This window comes from Cupressus sempervirens, chromosome 3 (assembly GCF_028749045.1).
Source record: "Cupressus sempervirens isolate cs-2001-9-10 chromosome 3, ASM2874904v1, whole genome shotgun sequence".
NCBI lineage: Eukaryota > Viridiplantae > Streptophyta > Pinopsida > Cupressales > Cupressaceae > Cupressus > Cupressus sempervirens.
The window spans coordinates 546,498,217-546,522,685 of NC_143120.1; positions in this window are offsets into that span (position 1 = coordinate 546,498,217).

The following is a 24,469-nucleotide window of genomic DNA, read 5'->3' on the forward strand; positions in this document are numbered from 1 at the left end:
AGTTCTGGTCAGACTAGATCCAGTTGAGTGCATTTTGGGGGGATCGAATTTGGCCACAAACACTTGGTGTTGACTGTGTGCCAAGTGGCATGTACAACTCGACAAGGGTCCGGCTGAAATCGATCCAACTAGAAACTTGTAAATTATATAACTCGCATAAAGAAAAATTCGTGTGTCATTTTCATGAATTGAACTTCTAGGAACTACGAAGCAGGAAGAGCTACATGAGACATTCGGCCAGATCAGGCATGTCAGCAATTCCCCCTCATTTTTTAATATGTTTTATGTTTTATTTTATGTTTTCTTAGGTAGAAATAAGGTTTTTAATGTATATAATATGTTAAATATGTTTTATTTTATGTTTTCTTAGATAGAAATATAGTTTTTAATGTGTATTTTAAATGTAGATTGTTTTAAAGAATTCAATTTTTTTTATATTATTATACATTTATATTTTTAAGTACTCTAATATTAGATGAAGTTTAGAAAATGTATTGAAATTTACTAAAACTTAAAAATTATTAGAGAAATTGTAAAATATTATTTATAGAAAATAGTAGAAAATTATATAGAAAATTTAGATTCAATTAGTTTATAACAATTAGAAAATTTTAAAACTTTATAAAATATTAGAAAATTTAGAAAATATTATTATTTTTTGAAAATATAGAAAATACTACAACAATTAGAAAGTTCTAAAACTTTGGAAAACAATAGAAAAAATTTATTGAATATATAGAAAATTAGTTAGATGTAAATTAGAGAATTTAAATATTTTTATTTTGTTTTTATTACAAATCATTAGAAATTGTTATAAGGGTAAAGATGTAGAAACAAGTATAAACTAGTAACTAAAACCATAAGATTGAACTAAATCAAACTTTACCTCTTACCATGAACACAAATAAATTCTAATTGAAACCTTAAGCAGGAGCAAAACTTAACACTAAATGTAATTAAATCACAACATTAAACCTAATCAAATTTGAACTAAAACACTCACATTGAATCATATTAGACTCTAACTCCTATATTGAACTTTAAATCCAAATATGTTGACCTAAACTGCTCTCTAAACCTTAAACCACTCTCTAACCATATAATCTAAAAACCTCTCTCTCTATAAACCGCTCTCTAAACCCCATAGTTCGTAACATAACTTCATCTCTCCCACTCTTAACATAACTTCATCACTCCCCTCTATCTCTCTCTAACTCCTAAACCCCATCACTCTAAACCCTAAACTGTTCTCTAAACCCTAAACCACTCACTAACTCCTAAACCCCATCTCTGTAAACGCTAACTTCATATCTCACTCTCTCACTCTCTCATAACCTCGTCTATTCTAACCCTAATCCATAATCCCTAACATAACTTCATCTCTCCCCTCTGTCTCTCTCTAACACCTAAACCCCATCGCTCTAAACCCTAAACCACTCTCTAACTCCTAAACTCCATCACTCTAAACCCTAAATCACTCACTAACTCCTAAACCTCATCTTTGTAAACACTAACTTCATATCTCACTCTCTCACTCTCTCATAACCTCATCTATTGCAACCCTAATCCATAATCCCTAGCATAACTTCATCTCTCCCCTATATCTCTCTCTAACTCCTAAACCCCATTGCTCTAAACCCTAAACCATTCTCTAACTCCTAAACTCCATCGTTGTAAACCCTAAACCACTCACTAACTCCTAAACCCCATCTTTGTAAACCCTAACTTCATATCTCACTTTCTCACTCTCATAACCTCATCTATCCCAACCCTAACCCATAATCCCCAACATAACTTCATCTCTCCTCTCTGTCTCTCTCTAACTCCTAAACCCCATCGGTCTAAACCCTAAACCACTCTCTAACTCCTAAAATCCATTGCTTTAAACCCTAAACTACTCACTAAATCCTAAACCTCATCTTTGTAAACCCTAACTTCATATCTCACTCTCTCATAACCTCATCTATCCCAACCCTAACCCATAATCCCTAACATAACTTCATCTCTCCCCTCTGTCTCTCTCTAACTCCAAAACCCCATTGCTCTATACCCTAAATTGCTCTCTAACTCCTACACTCCATCGCTCTAAACACTAAACCACTCACTAACTCCTAAACCCCATATTTGTAAACCCTAACTTCATATGTCACTCTCTCATAACCTCATCTATCCCAACCCTAACCCATAATCCCTAACATAACTTCATCTCGCCCCTTTATCTCTCTCTAACTCCTAAACCCCATCGCTCTAAACTCTAAATTGCTCTCTAAACCCTAAACCACTCACTAACTCCTAAACCCCATGTTTGTAAACCCTTACTTCATATCTCACTCTCTCATAACCTCATCTATCCCAACCCTAACCCATAATCCCTAACATAACTTCATCTCTCCCCTCTATCTCTCTCTAACTCCTAAACCCCATCGCTTTAAACCCTAAACTGCTCTCTAAACCCTAAACCACTCACTAACTCCTAAACACCATCTTTGTAAACCCTAACTTCATATCTCACTCTTTCACTTTCTCATAACCTCATCTCTCCCACTCCTAAACCCATAATCCCTAACATAACTCCATCTCTCCTCTCTATCTCTCTCTAACTCCTAAACCCCATCACTCTAAACCCTAAACCTCTCTCTAACTCCTAAACTCCACCACTCTCTAACTCCTAAACTCCATCGCTCTAAACCCTAAACCACTCACTAACTCCTAAACTCCATCTTTGTAAACCCTAACTCCATATCTAACTCTCTCACTCTCTCATAACCTCATCTATCCCAACCCTAACCCATAATGCCTAACATAACTTCATCTCTCCCCTCTATCTCTCTCTAACTCATAAACCCCATTGCTCTAAACCCTAAACTACTCTTTAAACCCTAAACCACTCACTAACTCCTAAACCCCATCTTTGTAAACCCTAACTTCATATCTCACTCTCTCATAACCTCATCTATCCCAACCCTAACCAATAATCCCTAACATAACTTCATCTCTCCCCTCTGTCTCTCTCTAACTCCTAAAACCCATCACTCTAAACCCTAAACTGCTCTCTAACTCCTAGACACCATTGCTCTAAACCCTAAACCACTCACCAACTCCTAAACCCCATCTTTGTAAACCCTAACTTCATATCTCACTCTCTTATTCTCTCATAACCTCATATATCCCAACCCTACCCATAATCCCTAACATAACTTTATGTCTCCCCTCTGTCTCTCTCTAACTCCTAAACCCCATCGCTCTAAACCCTAAACCACTCTCTAACTCCTAAACTCCATCGCTCTAAACCTAAACCACTCACTAACTCCTAAACCCTATCTTTGTAAACCCTAAATTCATATCTCACTCTCTCATAACCTCATCTATCCCAACCCTAACCCATAATCTCTAACATAACTTCATCTCTCCCCTCTATCTCTCTCTAACTCCTAAACCCCATCTTTGTAAACCCTAACCTAATCTATCCCAACCCTAAATCACTCTCTAGCTCCTTAAAAAAAAATGTAACATAGTTAACATTTCTTTATATGTTGTACAATAGGTTTGTTTAGAAAGATTCATTTAGTGTGTTTTGATTCAATTAGTTTATATAATAATCTGTGTATATATGTATATGTATGCATGTGCAGATCTCTATTATCATCTATCTAGTTTTGTTTATTTATATCTTTCATCATTATGACATCAGGGGTACTGATTCTAAAGAGGCCAGTGTACATGGTACTAATTAAACAATTTATTAAATATATTACAAAAATTAAATTATTTAACTATTTAATAAATTTAGTATGGTTTTCATAATATTTTAAAACACCTAAATTCATTCTAATAATTTACTTATGTCAAATTAACTAATAAATTTTAAATAAACAATAAATTTCAACACAAAAATAACTTTAAAATCTAATTTCTAAATATTTCTTCAATAAAGTTTCATTTACAATTTTACTTTTTTACTATTACAAATGCAATTATGAATTAAATATAATAATTAAAAAAATAAAACTTTACATTTAAAATAAAAAAACTTAATTTATTGAATTAAATATAACAATTTAAAAATAAAACTTTACCTTTAAAACAAAAAAACATATTTTATTGAATTAAATATAACAATTAAAAAAATAAAACATTACATTTCAAATAGAAAACATATTTTATTGTTTAACTTTATTGAATTAAATATAACAATTTAAAAATAAAGCTTTACCTTTAAAATATAAAAAACATATTTTATTGAATTAAATATAACAATTAAAAAAATTAAAACATTACATTTCAAATAGAAAACCTATTTTATTGTTTAAACTTTATTCAATTAAATATAACAATTTAAAAATGTAACTTTAGCTTTAAAATTAATAAAAATATATATTTTATTGAATTAAATATAACAATTAATAAAATAAAACATTACATTTCAAATAGAAAACCTATTTTATTGTTTAAACTTTATTAAATTAAATTAAATAATTTAAAAATCAAACTTTACCTTTAAAATAAAAGAATATATTTTATTGAATCAATAAAAAAATAAAACAATACATTTGAAACCCTATTTTATTGAATTGATAAAAAATAAAATAATACAAGGGACTTGTTATAATAAAAATTAGATTTAATAATCAAAATTAATACATCTTTAAAAATACATCTCTTAATTAAAAAATATAAATGATTATATTAATTAAATGTATATTTATTTTGTTTATTTTTATCTTGATTTATTTTTATCAAATATATTTAAAATAACACATGAAATACTTACATTATAAATCATAATAAATAAATAAAAGATAAATAATTATTTGATTAATTTAATTATTATTAATTTAGAGATTTTTTAAAATAATAAAGATTTTTTTATTTCAATTGTTTACCAACCAAGTCATATGGGCGACCTTGCCCACGTGGCTTTTTGTACTGATGTAATCTTGTCGAATGGGATCTAGCTGGATTCGTTACTATCAGAATTGTCTAGGTGTCATCCTATGTGGCACTTTCTTTCATGTTTTTGCAATTGTAAAGAACTTAACACTTCAGAGGTCAATTTCATCATCAAAATTAGGGTTTCAAAAAAAAAAAACCCATAGAGCTTCTAGTCAGAATTATACCAATATAATTTTTTTTATAGGTGACCCAATATTGATTACAATAATTGTAAAATAATGCAAGTAGTTATTTCAACATTAAAGATGATGCACATTCGAAAAAATATTAAAATTAGTAGATGATAACGATTTTTCAAAAAAATGGTTAATTGTTCTAGAGGAGAGAGTCCTCTTCAATAATATATAACATTTGTAATTGTTAACATAGATTTACTAGGGAAAAGATGGTGGGAACGAAAAACCGTTAAATTATGAAAAGTTCAACTTTAAATAGCTATAACAAACAAAATATACAATATTTTCGAAAATTTCTTTTTGATAGTTCTAGGTACACATGTTGTCAACAACATAGTTCAAATTTAGATGAAAATCCATTTATTTGCAATTATTTATATGGTGGGAACTATAACCCCTAATTTGCTCAATTTTTAACACTCTCAAAAAAGGTAATTGAAAATTATAAAAACATACTATTTTAATTTTTTTAAATTTTTAAAAATAATATACATAAACTTTATCCTTTTATACACATTTCATCAGTTTACACCAACTAAAAATTCAAAATAGAAATATGACTTTTACATTGTTGAAGTTTAATACTTATTTTGATGTTAGCCTTTTCCTTTGCAAAAGGGTGACACATGTTTGTACTTTTACCCAGCCAGGCACACTTCTAATAGGGTGTTAAAATCCTCTAACAAGCAGGAACTTAACAGTCCTTGTAGGCCTTTAATAGGGCAGATCATGTCTCATGGTCAACTCATTGTAACCTTAATTGGTGACACTTTATTGCTGCAATAGTGAAGAATTGTGGGTGTCATCCCCACCCTAGTTTTACCTTCTCATTTGGAGGGTTTCTAGGTAATCATATTAGGTGTCAAATGTGTGATTGCTTATGTGTTTACATGTTTTAGATGTATGTGCTTTGCATGTTATTTCAAGTCTATCTATTGAATGCATGAGATGGATGCATGGTGAAAAGTTTTATGGGTTCATGTTTTAATTGTTGATTCACCCCCCCAGTAGTTTACCATTCCTACTTGTAATTTCATCAATTGGTATCAGAGCTAAGTTTTCAGAAGAAGCTTTGTAGCTTAGAGGAAAGATCTTGAAATGGAAGTCTACAAGTTGGGAAAGACCATTGAGAACTAGGAGATTGAGATACATCTCATACTACATCAATTGAATGAAGCCAGAGATGCTTTGAAGCATTCCCTAAAGAGAAGGAAAGAGATTGCTATAGCAGAAAATGGCACACAATACAAAGATATTGACACCACAAAGCTATTTGTAGAAGGTAACTCCAATGAATTGAATGCAACAATTGTAGATCTAATGGAAAAGAATAGAGCACAAGTTGAAGAGATCAGAAATCTCAAGTTGGAGCAAGAATCACAAGCTATACTACTGTGTGAGGTGACTAAACAAAAGAAGCATGTTGTACAAGACAAGGCCATGATTGAAGAAGAAAAAATAATTTTGGCAAGCAGATTTGAAGAAAAATCAATAGAGTTATCTAGGATCTCAAACATGCAATTGGATACCTTAAGCCAAATGATGAATGCTCATCATGAGTTGAATGTCGAGGACATTGAAATAACCACTTTGAAGTTGCAGAATGAACAATTGCAGAATGACCTGAAAAGAGAAAAAGAATTTGCTAAAAGTTTCAACAAGACGAATGAATCCATCAAGTACTTTGAGCAACTATTAAAATCCCCTAGATCCAGTAGAGATACATCAGGATTAGGATTGAAGAAGGAGAATCATCCAAAGGTGCTAAGGAAAGGAACAATGAAGGTAATAACTCTAAACCTACTTGTCATCATTGTGGTAAGAAAGGACATACAACTAATGTTTGCAGGAGCAAAAATGGTAAGCCTAAGAACATGACTCATTGTCACAAGTGCAACAAACAAGGTCATCAGGCACATGAATGCAAAATCAGAACCATGCATCATCAAAATTTGAAGGACACTGCTACAATTGTCAGAAGTATGGTCATAGAACCTTTGAATGCAGATCCAAGTCCACATGGTCATCAAGCAAGCCAACAAAGGTAAGAAGTTATGAAAACTCCTATAACTAGGATTACAAAACAAGATATAGCTATCACTATTGTTAGGAATATGGGCATATGCCTAAAAATTGCATTAGGACTCACTTTAATGGTAACTACAAAAGATGATTGAGTCAAACCACATGTTTTAGCTATCACAAGATTGGTCACATCAATAAGCATTATCTAACTAGGTTTAAGGCACCAAGTTGTGAATTTGATAAAGGTAAAGGCAAGGCAGATGTTGAACACATCAGGAATGAGATGAACAAGACATGGAAGAAGAAAGATGTTGGCATAACATCAAATGGAGAAGGGGTCACTTCACCTAATGGGTCAAGTGGTCACACTTCATCAAACTAAGCAAACAAGAGGTATGTGGGATTGATACTTAGAGTGTGTTGCATTATACATCAATTCCAAAAAAATTAGCACTACAATTATTTCATTAACATGAATTAAGTTGCAAGAAGTTGTGGAAAATTCAAGATTAAATCTTCAAGTTTTCATGTTATTGCTGAGTATGAAAAGTCTTCTATGTATGCCGAGTGAAAAACTAGTTAATGTTGAGCTGCTGATCAAAGACTATTAGAACCAAGTTTGTAGTAGTTTCTTAGTGAAGGAAGTCTCTATGGATGAGGTTAAACAACCCAATTTCAAGGCCATCCCAAACATTACTTATAAAAATGACGTGTCAGGTGCATTATCTATGATTCTGCCAAAGGTAATAATGGTACAAGATGTGAGAGAATGCTACAACTACAAAGTAGGAGGCATAGGTGACATAGAGATAAGACAAGCATATGATAAATTGTGTGAAAACAGAGTCCTGAAGGAAGAATTTAAGATTATGGAGAGAAAGTGTTTGACTTGTGCCCTAGATTTTCTCACAGATTTTCAAAACTGAATGGATTAAAATAGTTTTGAGCAAAATTCATGATGGATGTCTATGGTTGGAGGGTGGACCGATCAAGATTTCAAAAAGGATTGTTCATAGGGTGATTGGTTATCCAACCCTAGATTAGCCAAAGACCCTACCTAGCGACTCCAAAGAGGCAATTGAGAAGAACACAAGTGCTAAATGGAACAAGCATGGAATGACCATAGATACCATTATGGATCCTTTACTTGATTTTGATGTTAGGGTTATTTCTCACAAGTTCTATCAATCAAGCAGGTTAAATATTGTGCCCTGCATAGTAATGGATGTTGGTTACAAAATTTTCAAGAAAGATCATACCTATGATCTTACAGAACTTCAATTGCAACAGATAAATGAAAACCTAGGTGCCATCAGAAAGACAAAAAGTGCACAATGTAAGTTTGGATCAATACATGTGTGCATTTTCTTCTATGTACAAATTGAATTCCCATCTTTTGGAAAAATTGGATGAAAGACCAACATATCAATAACTATCCAAATTAATGAATATATTGAGCAAATGGGAGATAATTTTGAGTTAGTTATGGCAAGCTACTTTGAAGATTTCAAGAAGTCCATGAAGCAGAGGTTAAAGATACCTATATGCTTAGTAGAGCAACACTATAATGACATATGTTTTCTTATAGATATTGATTATACATACATTTAGGTAGTAGCACCTGTAATCACCTAAAAATGGTCATCTAGACTATTAGCCCCCTTTTTAACATTTTAGCTAAATTAATTTAATCATTTACCTATACCAAATTGCTAATAATCAATTTATTTGATTATAACCTATAGTTTGACTATGCTATCCTAAGTTCATTATTTGATTAAAAGAACATGTCCCCTTTTAATTAAATAAAATACCCCATTCTTCTAACCCACTTAAAGTGCACACATAAAGTCCTTTGTCTATTTTGCAATTAAAAGAAAAGTCTTTGTGACTTTTGTCTTATATGACAAGTCAACTTATATTCTATTGGTTGACTTGTGTGTGCACATGGATCACTCCTCTTTTCAAATTCCACCGTTGATCATCCACCATCTTCATCTTGATCTCTACCATTCGTACGAATTTAAAAGGGAGAGAGCTTTCCCCCTCAAAGAATCCATCTTTTGAGTATTGTTATGCTGCAGGTTTTCTAACAGGTTTCTTTAGAGCTTTGTGGAGAACTTCTCTTTCTTGTCTACATTATCTCATCCATGGCATTCTAGCTTAGCTTAGCTTTCATTTTTACATGTAGGTTAAATCATATAGTCTAATAGTTGGATTGTAACACTCTCATACATGCTTAGCATAGCTACACTTTGCATCTCATTCTAGCTTAATCTTCATTTGCATTGCATCCTTGAGGAACTCATTGGGACATTTGCATTCTTGCATCTTGTCTTTGGAACCTCCCATTGCATGGTTTACTAGCAAGAAGAGTATTTTGAAGGCTTAGCTAAGAGCCCTTGAACTTGAAATACACTCTCTTGCACTCCGTGGATAGGGAGCTCTAAGCCGACATCCAAGCATTCCAAACTCATGGAATCATTTGGATAGAAGGGTTTAGAGTGGGACACTTTTGAGTGTACAGTATCCAGGGTTAGATGGCTAAGACCCCTAGGATATGAAATAAATGTTGATAAAGCCTCAACTACCATTACTGTGCTCCTAGCAGAGGATATTGACAAAACAACCAAGATATTTAGCAATTATGATGTAATGAAATCAAAATTTGAAATGGAATTCCACATTAAAGAAGAAAGACAAATTGGTAAGGAAAATCAAGGCTCAATTTGGTGATGAGGAAGAAGAAGATGATGAAGAGAATGAAGAGGAAGAAGAGATACAAGCTCAAGAACCTCTAGCTTTGACCCAAGGCATGGGTGAGGACCAAGAAGAAGAAGGTGCCAAGGAGGAGGAAATCAAAGAAGCACCAGCTCAATCTGCACCAAAGAAGAGAAAGGCCAAGACTCAGCTTGTGGCCAAACCAAAAGCAAAGAAAATTGTGAAGCCCAACCTAGAAAAGCCAACAACACCAACAACTAGGAAAAGTACAAGGGCTACTACTCAAAAGGCCAAAGAGAAAGAAAAAGAGAAAACAAAGGCTACTGAGCAAGAGGGCCCAATGCAAAAGAAACAAAGGAGAAAGTACATTGCACAACCTATAATAGATGATGAAAAGATGGAGTCTGAAGGTACAAGTCAATTTAGAGTGGTAAGTCATACATCTAAATCTGATCTTGAAAATATTTGTGATAATATTAAGGATAATGCAGATATGACAGGTTTAAAGAATATTGATTTGGAAAACTTGGTAGAATAGAGAAAAATTTGATTGAAGAATTAATTTATGGAATGATGTCTAAGTTCAAGAATACTCCACTTGAACTAGATAATAAAATGCAAAAGGAATTGTATACAATTGTTGAAAATAAATGGCATTACTACTTAAATCTAGAGAAACAAATAAGGGAATCAACATTATCCTAGGTAATGCCAGATTTAACAAAAGGTCAATTATCAAGGCAAATAAGAAGTATGGTAGTAGATTTGCACCAAAACACAAAGCATTCAACATACTCCAGAATAATATTAAGGATGTTGTAAAGAAATCCACTCAAATGTGGAAGTTAATATATGGCTTGACAACAATTTAACAAGGAGAAGAGGATCCCTTTGAGGGAAGAAACAATGGAGAAGAAGAGGAAGACAAGAAAGGTAAAGTAGTAAGAGAGAAAGATGATGCTATTATGGAGGAGACACCAAAGAAGACAAATGAGATGGTTACAACTAAAGAGCATCAGGAAGAACAGAGTGTGCAAGACACACAAATGCCAAGCATGAGCCCTCCGCATTACACAAGCATGCCTGCAGATACTATAATTGTAAAGGATGTTCCTGATAGCTCAGCTCAGAACATCAACCCCTTAACTGCAGAAGATCTGAAGAAGATCCTTGACCAAGCTAGATTGTGTTAGAATCCAGTTTTGGTCAGTATTGATGAACTTTAGAAGGCAGTAGTTGACATTACAAGGGATAAGGTGAATACACAAGAACCACCTTCTACTATCCCTTCAGCTACCAGTGCTCAACCTTTGATGCAAACATTAGAAGATACATCAATAAAGGATGAAAAAACTGTAAAATTTGATAAATTTGAACAAAAGCAAGCAGAAGAAGAGAAGACTTCAGAAGAACAATCAGGATAGATAGATATATCTATACCTATAGTACAGACACAAGGTGCAAGTTAGACAATAGTAATTGATCAAGGGAGATCTGAAGAAAAGGACACACCAAAGAAGAAGGAGCAAGAAGCTACTTAAGCATTGGTAACATTACAAACATCTAGCACTCCTACAAATGTCCTTCAGGAGCTGAGCACTAGAGCTATACCATTACAAATTTCAACACTAGGCTCCAGTTCGTCCAAGGTTGCAAAAGCAATTTACTATGGAGATGTAACTCTAGATGAAGAATTAGTGAAACCTAAATATGATTATGCAACCATTACTTTGGAAAAAATAGGCTTAATTCAACAAGTCTTAGAAAAGAAGAAAATTCAAGAAATACTAAGAAAGGAATATAAACAAAGGCAAGCATTGCAAGAAATAAAAGACATCTTCTTAGATGTCTTCAGTTTGCCTACACCTGAAGAATCAAAGCCAATATTAGAACAACTATTAGATATTTTAGATCAAGTGAATGATGAAGACCAAGATAGAAATGCAAAACTCATGGAATGGTCAGAAAGAAAATTTCAAGGAAAATTCAATGAGAAAATATCTAGTGATATAGCACTAGCACAAATAGAATTGGCTACAAAAATTAAGACAGTAAAGAAGGTACTTGAGAACATATTCTCATTGTACACAAAACTATGTGATCCCACACTCTTCACACAAGAAACAAGCCATAAAATTCAAAGTCTGGAGAGAAACTTAAAAAGTATCAGGTATGCAACTACCTCAGAACCCAGCTTAAAGTGAGAAGCACTTTTATTCATTGCTTCAATCACAGAGTCAACTAGCTATATTAACAAAAAAAGATGCTAATATAAGAGCCAGGTTGCTTAACATTCAAGCCTCCCTTACCCCTCATATGGAGATACTCCAAAAGGAACTAGGATATGCAGAAACCTTGATGAAGAAAGTTCTTAATCTTTCTACATTTGATGGACTAGTTCACCTTGCAATAGAGATAGCCATCCAAATCAAGTCACTATATGTTGCATGTGATAATTGGGAAGCTGCTCTAAAAATAATAATGGAGATCCATAAGTCTTTCTTGGACAAATAAACAATCAGTGTATAAACCCTTTGACATAAGTGTCAAAAAGGGGGAGATAAATAAGCAAGGAGGAGATTTAAAAAAAAGTGCAAAGAGGGAGATAAAGATAAAGATAAAGGAAACTATAGGGGGAGAAAACACAAAGAGCAAACAGAAGAGCAGAACAGAGCATATCAGATAAAGCGTGTCAACATATTTGAAGACAAAGAGTATCAACAAGAGACAAAATTACTTAGAATGGAGAACATATTTTTGGATAATACAAGCACATTAACTCGGGGGGGGGGGTTATAAATTTTGAGGTATACAGTCTATTACAAATTTTTTGAAAATTTTGAAGTTTTATATATAAGCCGATTTGTGAATATATTATACTCAAGAAGGTTAGATTGATCCTATAAAGTTGAGTGTTTTTGACACTCATGTCAAAGGGGGAGATTGCTAATCTCAGATTGGTTTTGACAATTGAGTGTCAACACACTTAAAACATTCACTAAGTTTATATTGAACTAAGCAAAACATGTCGAGTTGCAATCAATGTCAAGTCACTCATGTGGCGAGTCACTTAAGTGCTGAGCAAACAATACATGCCAAGTGATTCAAGTGCCAAGCAAACAGTAGATGCAGAGAAGTTCAGATGCCGAGTCAGAGACAAAATTTTAGTATGTATTGAGCATCAATTTCCTTAAGTGTCGAGTAATACAGATTTGACATAGTTGTTTGAGATTGCACAAACAACTATGTAAACCATTTTTCAGCCGACCTAATAATAGAATACAATATTTTGAAGATAAGGATAAATTTGTAAGCAGATTTCCTATGTAATTACATTCAACCAATTAGAAAAAGGGAAGGATTAAGTGAAAAAAAGGATGAATCTCAACCATAGATTCATACCTAACCCTAAGTCTTCTAGTCTTCTTAAGGAGGACGAAGCCCTAAACTTCATTAAGTGAGTGCGTAAGGAATTGAAAGAAGAGAATATTGAAGCTTGCATGGAGACTTAGAAGTTGTAAGAGAGAGAATTGCAAAATTAGTTTGAGAAGACCAAAGGATAGAGGATATAGCATTGACATATCAGATTAGAGAGGATAAAAAATGACACATTACAAATTTGATCTTTGATCAGGCTACCATAGCTAATCACAAGATCTATGCTGAAACATCTTAACAGGTGATTTTAGTTAAATCTCCTAAGTGAAGTAGTCCTAATAGATTTTTGTAAATCCTTTACCAAGGTGACATTCCAAGTGGATGTTCTGAAGTACTTTAGCCAGACACACTTCTAATAGGGTGTTGAAATCCTCTAACAAGGTGGGACCTAATAGTCCTTGTAAGCCTTTAATAGGGCATGTCTTTCATAGGGCAGATCATGTCTCATGGTCAACTCATTGTAACCTTAATTGGTGATACTTTACTTGCTGCAATAGTGAAGAATTGTGGGTGTCATCCCCACCCTAGTTTTACCTTCTCATTTAGAGGGTTTCTGGGTAATCATATCAGGTATCAAATGTGTGATTGCTTATATGTTTACATATTTTAGATGTATGTGCTTTGCATGTTATTTCAAGTTTATCTATTGAATGCATGAGATGGATGAGTGATGAAAATTTTTATGGGTTCATGTTTTAACTATTGATTCACCCCCCCTCCCCCTCATCAGTAGTTTACAATTCCTACTTGTAATTCCATCATATATTATTATTAAATTAAACAAATATTATTATGCTCTAAAATTAGTACTATAAATTTCTCTTTAAAATTTATTATTCTATTTAATTATTTTCTCAATTAATTAAATATAATTAAATACTGAGATTATCTTAATACTATTCTATTAAATTAAATCATTAAATATTCTTTTAATTTGACTTAATTAATAGAAAAATCATCGAAGACCTACAAGACGAAATAAAATACCACATACAAGATCAAACTCAAGGGTTATAATCATGAATTTATGTCATATGATGAATTTAGAAGGGTAATCATCTTAGATACTTGTCCTAATTTCTAGGACAATTGGTTTTAAGGTTAGGATTTGGACTCAAGAATTTGTCTCCCCTCTCTTACCATTGAGATATTGCGATAAGGTACACTCATCTTGCCAATTCAGGGAAGTCTATATTTGGTACTTACAATCTGCATAAAATCTATGCATGTACAAATACATATATTCTAAACTAAAGAGGCAATGGTAGGAAGGAGTGCATCGTCTAGATCCTAACTAGTAGGTGACTATGACTCCCTTCCTTAACCACATCAGAAACTGTCATACATAAAGAAAACATACATGCACACCATACACATGCAATATGAGGTAAGTATCCATATAAAATACATATAAATAATCCATCTAATTAATATCATTAAATAATTGAAATCACTATAAATAATCATCATCAAGGTATAATCATGCATACATGAAATAACTAGTACCAAAGTAGTCTCACCATATAATCAATTGTGTATGAGAAAATAATATGCAATAATCTGGAAAAGAATATCACTAATCATCAAGCATAAACATAAATTGGCCTAAAAGAGTTTGGCAATAATAACTAAAAGGTAAACTAGGGGTAGGCACTACATAACCGGTAGTGTTAACCAAGTTGTATTATTAATTATGTTGTAATATTAACCAAGTTGTAGTGTTAACTGAGTCCCTGTGTTAACCGAGTGTTCCTTCATATGTAGAGTGAACCTTAATTTGTTAATACTCAAAAGTGGTTTTCTGATATGCAGTCATGTCTTTGTTCCAACTTTGCTTGAGATTTTTGTGTTTGGTTTCTAGTATAAGCCAACCTTGGCATTTAATTTGGTTGTATGTATTTAATTTATGTTGTAAGTTGACTTGTGGCTTACATGTACATTTAATGCAAGGGTTTATTTAATTTATAATATACTAGGGTGACCTAAGGCTTAGTTGGGTATGAGCAGGTGGTATTTGGGAGTCTTAAGGAACAATGATCCAGCTTGGGGAAGATGATATGGAAGAGGAGTGAACTGTGAAGAGCTAATAGCTGAGGCTTGAGAAACAAGGAGATTGCTTGGTGGGATTGCAAGCACAAGTTTAGATCTTCCTTGGAAGTTTCTACCAGAGTGTGGTTTTGGACTAGCTAAGGGTTTTAGGGTTAGATCTTGAGGGATCTTGCATAACTGATATTGTAATTGTTTTTTGTATTTGGTTGTAACCCAGAAAGCCTTACAACTAGGCACATTACATGGAATCAGTTATTTTTATATAAAGTGTTGTGGATTGGTATCAAAACTCAAATCTTGTGTTGTGTTTCTGATGTGTGGTTATTTTCTAGGGGCTAGGACATCTCCTTTGGAGATTCTACTGCCTTGTATTGCATCATTTTGAGTAGAGGATTTTCTTTTTGGTAGCTAGTGGTGGCCTCCTTTGTGTAGATTTTGTGAGGTTTTTTCTCTTAAAGGTTAGATGGATGCGAAAAAGTTTCAAGGGCTTGACTTGGTCTTATTTAATTTTTGGTTTAGGGGTTGGTTTTGGACCTGGTATCCCCTACCCAAATCTAAGTATTGACCTTTTATATTATCTTATAAACTCTCTTTTCTACCTCATAGTCATCTCTTTGCAAACCTCCTATTGAGGTGGAGTCTCTCATTGTTACAATAAGGACTTTAGTATTGTTGTAATTAGGTTTTGGCTTATTATCTAGTAGCCTTCCTCTTCTATGTTTCCTCTTGAGGTGGAAACATCTTCTATTGAGGTGAAGATTGACTTTGTGGGTGAGGATGTTGGTTGTTGTATGCCGATAATCTTGATTGTTGCTAGTCCAAAAGTGGGTGTCTACTAGTGAGTGGAGTATCTTCAAGGGTGTTTCATATTTTTTGTTCATTTAGAGGTAGTGCTCTTCCCTATCAAGGTGAGAAGAAGTGTTGTAGTTGAGATGGGGATTCTTAGTGGGTTTGGGAAACCTTTATAAAACCCATTAGTTTGAGGTTTGGGGAACCTTTCAAAATCCCTAATGTGGTTGTGGGAGCCAAGTCAAAACAAAAAGTGGTTTGGGGAGCCTTTAAAAACCCCACAATTTCATTTTGTTTTATGGTGATCAATCGTGTTAGCTAGATTATATTTATGGTTTTGGAATCCATTCTAAAATCCAATGTTCAAGTTTGGGGAGCATTTCAAAACCCTGAGGATCTCCTTGTTCATGAGACTTTATCTTTGATTTGAGGTTGCAACCTTGTGATCTATTTTTTGGGCAGTTGGAGTACTATTGGAAAATTTTACTTATCTGATGATGTCTATCTATTGGTTTTGGATTGCTTATTAGAAATTTATTATATTTTGTAATAATTCATATTAGTGGGGTTCTAGATCCCCCTCAAAATTTACTTGTAAAGGGTTTTGGAAAGCTTCAAAATCTATTTTTCTCCTAATCAAAACCATAAAAGGGGCCAATATTTTACCCAATAGATGCATCTTGTTGGATCTTGAAGTTATTGCTTCATAATTTGAGAACATAGTTTCAACTTCAAGGCTTGGTATTGTCATTAGATGGAAAAATAGAGGTTTGAAAAGACAATGAGGAAGGTTATTATTTAATTAATAAGAGTGGGTAAACTATCTTGCACTTTGGACTTCACTAAACTCATCTAAGGGTATTTCTAGAGTTAACCTTGAATAAGATTTTTGTTAAAAAAAAAAAAAAAAGCATGTAATTATGGTGTCATAAATGATAGCCCCTTACAATTTCACATTGATTTTTGGCCCTTACTTTAGTGTACCTACCTTCTTTCTCTTTAGGTCTATTTTAGCCTTATCTTTCAAATTGTAGTCATATTTTCATTGGGTAACTTTATCTAATATCCTAAGCTTGACCACTCTATAATCACGTGTAGTTCTCCCTTAATTGGATGGACTATAGAACCTAGTGCCATTATAACCCCCAAAAGAGGCCCAAAGTTGAATATTTCACTACTACATTTGGGCCTGAATTGCAATGACATGCCGTCACCCAAGTGACAATACCACGAATTAGCTCCTGTTAGAGGGGCGTCAAATTTTTGTTGGATAAGTGTGTCTGTCACAACTATGATGGATACATGTGTCATAACTTGTAACAAGCAAGGGTAAGAGTTCAAATTTTCATCGTCCCACTTGTGATAGTAGATCATTGCAATTGTGACGGTCTAAGTTTACAACCTACTATTGGATTGATAGCTAGACATCAGAGTTATCTGTCATAATTGTGACGATTGTGTGATAGGTGTTTTGTGGAAGCAATGGTTATCTATCAAAATGGTCCATGGAAACTAAAATGGGTATCTAACAACAATATTGTTAGTGTGACTGGTATCCGTCAGAACAAGATGCCACAATTGCAATGACTTGTTCAATTATTAAAAAAATGGTGGCAAAAAAATCCCATTGCTATTTTGCCACTCTGATTCACTTTGTAGTTTCATCCACATGTCAAGCAGAAGCTAGTTGCATGATTTAAGATCCCTTTTTAAATGTGGCTGGGAAAGGCTAGGGAAATTCAAGCTAATAGGCTTGCATTGTTTCAGTTCCATTATTTTTTTTAAACATCACATTAGACCTTAACCATGGTTGGTTATGGGTAAACTCTCCTTTCTTTCCATGAGACAAATTTTGATGATTTCTTGGTAATGTAATCCTTCCTCACACAACCCAACATGATCAACGTCTATTTTTGATTATGAAATTCCCAAAAAATATATAGGATAATTGATACAATATTGACATGAACAAATTTTCACAATCAATCATAGTAGAGAGATGCATATTTTTGGATTCGACTGTGTGCTATATTTTTGCATCAAGTGTGATCCATCATCAAGATGTGAAGAGCTAGAGTAGATAAATCACTGAGTGTGATTTGAAATGTTGATGCAAAAATATGACACAATCAAATCCAAAATTTGCATCTCTCTAATACAATATTAATTCTATTATTGTTAGTTAGTTTTCATGCAACCATATGTTAATATTGAGCTTCACTTGGTTTTGAGAATAGTTTAATATTCTCTACTAATAAAGGCCAACCACATGAAGGTGGAAACTCATTTAGCCCTACCTCCCCCACCCCCCCCACCCCACAACATCTAAATTCCCCATTAACATCTAAAATCCTTAAGAAAAAATCAATCTATAAAGTAAAAAAAAAAGGTTCCAGACCTATAAAAGTGACATCATTTTCCCATCTTCTGGTGCATGTCATTTTTTCGTCAAATCTAAAATAAGATTTTGCCACTTTGAATCGAGAGTGTGCATGCAGTTACGTGCTATATGCATGGACAATAGAAGGAGTTGAAAAAACTCACCATGTTTACATTTATCTAATAGGTCTATGCAAACCTCTAACAAAAACAAAAACTTCTTGGGTTTTTCAGCTCCACCTGATGTCATATGAATATGAATTGAGATTTCATATTGAACTATGACATCCTTTTGCAGTGCCTGAAACCAATAGATTCACACAGTTAGTTGTCATAAAATCACAGGTTAATGTTGAGCTTCACTTGGTTTCAAGAATAGTTTAATATTCTCTACTAATCATGGCCAACCATGTGAAGGTGGAAGCTCATTTGGCTCCACCCCCCCTCCCCCCTAACATCTAAATTCCTCATTAATATCTAAAATCCTAAAGAAAGGATCAATCTTTAAAGTACAAAAAAAGGTTCCTGATCTACAAAAGTGACATCATTTTCTCATCTTCTGGTGCATGTCATTTTTCTGTTGCATCCAAAATAAGAAGCTACTACTCTAAATCAAGAATGCATGTGCAACTTTATTCTATATGTATAGACAACAGGCGTAGCTAAAAAAATGCAGCACAATTACATTTATTTAATAGGTCTATTAAGTTTTTAAAATTATAGACCATCATGAACATTATAACTCTAGATGTTATGGCCAAGAGAATGTTTGTGATGGTTTACAACTTAAAATACCTAATTAAAGACCTCTAACAAAAAATGTAAACTTGTTGCATTTTTCAACTACACTTGATGTCGTATGCATATGAATTAAGATTGCATATTGAACTATTGCCTTCTTCTGCATTGTCTAAAACCAAGAGATTCACATAGTTAGTTATCATGCAATCATATAAGGTTAGTGTTGAGCTTCACTTGGTTTTGAGAACAATTTAATATTCTCTACTAATCAAGTTCAACCACATGAAGGTGGAAGGTCATTTTCCGTCCCCCCAATATCTAAATTCCTCGTTAACATCTAAAATCTTTAAGAAAGGATCAATTTTTGAAGTACCTGGAATGTCCTCACCACCTTCTGCATAAAATTAATCCAATATTACAAAATTCCCCCTAAGAAATAATAGTTCAAGTGAAATAAACACATGAAAAATGAGAGAGAAAAAGAATAAAATACTTACCAATAGGTGTTTCCATCTCATCTGCGGCCATGCTACGTGTTGAGTGAGTTTCATTATTTTTCTGTTGTGCCAAGATCTCTTTGTTTATATATATAAACACACATATGAGTGTATGATGTATATATAAATATTGTATATATATACATACATGCATAAACAGAGATCACAAGGGCACAACAACAAGATGCAGAGATCACAAGGGCACAACAACAAGATGCAGAGATCACAAGGGCATGGCAATGAATTGTAGCAATCATAAGGGTACATACATACATACATACATACATATATACACATAAATACATACATACATACATATATACATACATACATACATACATACACTCATACATACATACATACATGTATATATACAGAGAGATCTTTTTTAAGGTGCTAAGTGACTTATCTCAAGATCTTGAATACAAATAATGTAGACTAGGAAAAATGGGTAGAGTTCACAAGAAATTTTACAAAAACATATCATATTAGATATTTTTATAAAGAAACAAGCCATAACCTAGCTAATGGGTCTAGTTGCTGATTAGCTAGGTTGATTGCAAATTCTTGTAGAATTGTCATCATAGTAGGTACAATAAAATGAATGAGATTACATATATACATACATAAATATATACATACATACATAAATACATACATACATACATACATATATTTGCATCCTTTGCATGGTTTAGAGGTAATGTCATCATGACAAAGGCTTCTGGAAGGGAATGAGCCTTGTGATCATGGCATTTACACAAAATAAATAGGGAATGATTAATGTCATGTTTTTTTTTTTTTTTTTTTTTTTACACATTCCTCCATTTTGTCTATTACAAAAGTATAGTCTCCACCAATGTGCAGAGATCTCCAAAAATTCATAGATCTCCACTGATCTCCACTAATGTTCAGAGCTATCAATGATCAAACAATACAAAAAGTTCTTGACATGAGAGGTCTGCAAGTAAGGGTGTTGACCAATCTTAAAAAAATTAATATTGAAATGAAAGATATCAATGATCAAACACCTATGCCAGAGTTACAACATAATTTGAAATTAAATTTAGATATGGTAGAGGCAGATATTCAAAAGTTTGATAATCAAAATTTAAGGCAAGAGAGCGAAGGAGAAGAAACCTTTATATCAAACCATTCGTTATAAATTGGGGAATGTGCTTCATGCCTGACATTCAAGTGATGCATCTACATATGCAATTTTATCACCTTTGAAAATTGTATTTGATCCTACTAGCTAGGAATAATTGATTATTTGTTTTATTGTACCTAATACAATGACAATTCTACATGAATTTGTAATTAACCTAGCTAATCAACAACTAGACCAAATTAACTGGGTTATGGCTTGGGCATGTGTTAGTCCCATTTATCATATGGTTGCAATGTTGGAGGCAACATTTTTTCCAAAGTGGCGGCAGGTTTTGTATCATTGGCTTTCTTCAAGTCCTGATTTTAATGAAGTAAGAAAGTGGTTTTTAGGGTGGAAAGGACTATTTTTCCCCAAGCTTCTTGTGCCAAGATCTCTATATATATATACATACATAGGCACACACATATGTGTGTATGCATGAATATATATGCATATATATATACATACACACACATATATTTTTGACATATTAATCAAGTTTATTATTAGTGACACACACTTATTCAGATTCTGTATAGCTACCAAGCTCATTGAACAATTTATAGTGTTTTCCATGTAATTCAATATCCACCGAGCTCTATAGTTTCTACTAAGTCTTTTGGAATAATCTTAGTGGTTATTGAATAGATTCAGTTAGTATGAAGTTCAACAGTTCAAACTATACATTTCAGTGTATACCAAGTTCATCAGTGGTTACTGAGTTTGCAATTCATGTGATGCGAAGCTAGTGTTACATGAGCTACTTCATGGTAACCAAGTTATTTAGTGTTTGCCAAGTTGCACAATATCTACCGAGTCACCACTGTAGACCAAGTTCAAGACTACTTGAAGGTGATCAATATGGACTGAGCTTTTATGTCTACCAAGAGCATGACGATGTTGAGTAGTGATAGTGGATGCCGAGTATCAGAACCTCACTGAGTCAATCTTTAGAACCTGAGTATCTTCATGTGGGCTGACTTTGTAATATTTGTGTTAACTTGTGTCATGGCCGACTTTGTAATTTTGTAATTTGGATTGGTATATGTGTGTGTGTGTGTGTGTGTGTGTGTGTGTGTGTGTGTGTGTGTAATGTATTGTGTCATATCCAATGTATGCAAGAGTAAGAATGAGATGTGAGCATATGTATTGTGATTGTGGATGCAAAAAGTTCAAGTTATGATAGCAATAGATAAAGAATTATAAAGGCCATATCAGTATAAGGAGCAACAGAGGCATATCTATCACAGAAAGGTGATTAGTACACTAAGGAATCTCTATCAAAGGTGATTAGTGGCAAATAAGAGATCTACTACTTCATCCTAACAAGTGAACTAGTCAAAATCCTCTAATAAGGTGGACCTAACAATCTTTTATAAATCTCTTTACTGAGTGCATACTTCATTATATGTTTGTAATTGTAAATCCTCTCAAACGCTGGACCTAGCATTCCTAATTCCTCCTAATAGGGTAGATCATCATAAGTGATCAATGTAAACCTTAATAGGCCAAATTTATGCTGCAGTACTAAAGTTTATGGGTATCATCCCCACCCCAATTTTACTTTCTATTTGGAAGGTTTCTGGGTCACCAAATCTTTGTGTTCAAGTGTTGTGGATGCTTTCATGTTTCTCAATTTCTCATGCATGCAATTAGATCAGATGTGATGAATTAAGTGCTAATTGATTTATTGGATTGAGAATTGAAATTGTTAAAGTTTTAGAAGTTATTGATTCACCCCTCCCCTCTCAGTAACTTAGCATAGTCTTGAATATTTCCAACATATATATGTAGACACACACACACACACACACACACACACACACACACACACACACACACACACACACACACACACACACACACACACACACACATATACATAAATAATAGTAATATATGTATTGTAGTTGTATTTGCTTTGCCACTACTTATAAGAGTGTTTCAAGGTTGGGAACCACTTCAACATCCTTTGCATTGTTTAGAGGGAATGTCATTGTGGTAGAGGCTTCTACAAGGGAATAAGCCTCATGATTATGGAATTTACATAGAAGTAGTATTTGTTTCTTCAACTCCTTACACTAAAATCTTCACTAAAGTTATTCTTCCAGTAGTGAAAATAGTTGCTACAAGTTCCTAGGAGCCAAGGGACCCTGAACCTATTTTACATTTTTTGGAGACATGGGAGGAGTTTTCATAACATTCAAGATCATATAGTGATGCCCAAATTAATAGTAGTAGTAGATACTTGGGATTCTCACATGGAGAGTGTGCTAATACATGCATGGTTACATCCTTGGCTTCCATTGTTGGGCCAGCATATGGAGCCTTTATATCAAACCAATCATTATAAATTGGGGAATGTACTTCATGCATGGCATGCAAGTAATGCATCTGCATATGCAATTTTATCACCTTGGAATATTGTATTTGATCCTCCTTGCTGGGAATAATTGATTGTTCATTTTATTGTACCTAATCTGATGATAGTTCTATAAGAATTTGTAATCAATCTAGCTAATCAAGAACTAGACCAATTTAATTCAGTTATGGCTTGGACATGTGCTATTCCCATTTGTCATATGGTTACAATGTTGGACATAACATTTTTTCCAAAGTGGCAGTAAGTTTTGTATCATTGGCTTTCTTTAAGTCCTAATTTTTAATGAAGTAACAAAGTGGTTTTTAGGGTGGAAATGACTATTGCACCCAGATCTTCTTATGCCAATATCTCTCTCTCTCTCTCTATATATATATATATATGTATATACATACACACACACACACATATGTGTGTGTATGTATGTATATATACATATATATACACACATACATACATATACATATGTATATACATACATACATATACACAAATAATAATAATATATGTATTGCATCTACTTTTTCTTTGCCATTGCTTATAAGAGTGTTTCAAGGTTGGGAACCACTTCAACATCCTTTTGTTAGATATGCTTTAGAATAACTAAGAGTGGGGGGTGAATCAATTATTTAAGGTCCAAATGTCCAATTCAAACTTTTCATCAAGTAAAGTGAACCTAATAAATTATTCATTCATTCAAGCTTAAACATTCCTATTCAGCAAGTCACTGTAAATCAACATGCAAGCATAACACATGAAAAGATCAACACATGACACAATGATTTACGTGGAAACCCAATTTGGGAAAAACCACTAGTAACATGCTACTCAATTCTCACTCTTCTGAAGTGATGCCCTGTGTAAAGCATGCCCTATTAAAGGCTACAACATATTGTTAAATGTGACCTGGTTAAAGGATTTAACCACCCTATTAGAAATGGGTCTGGTTAGAGGACTTTAGAACATTCACTTGGAATGCCACCCTATTAAAGGATTTACAGATGGCTGTCAAACCAACCTAAGTCCATAAGATTTTACCCTAATTGATACAATTGCTAGAGAGTAACAATAAGGGGTTCTGACTTGATTACAATACACAACTCATCTTACATATTTCAAATCACTATTCAGCTCTTCACAATTTGCCTAGCTTTCAGTCTATGCAGCTTTG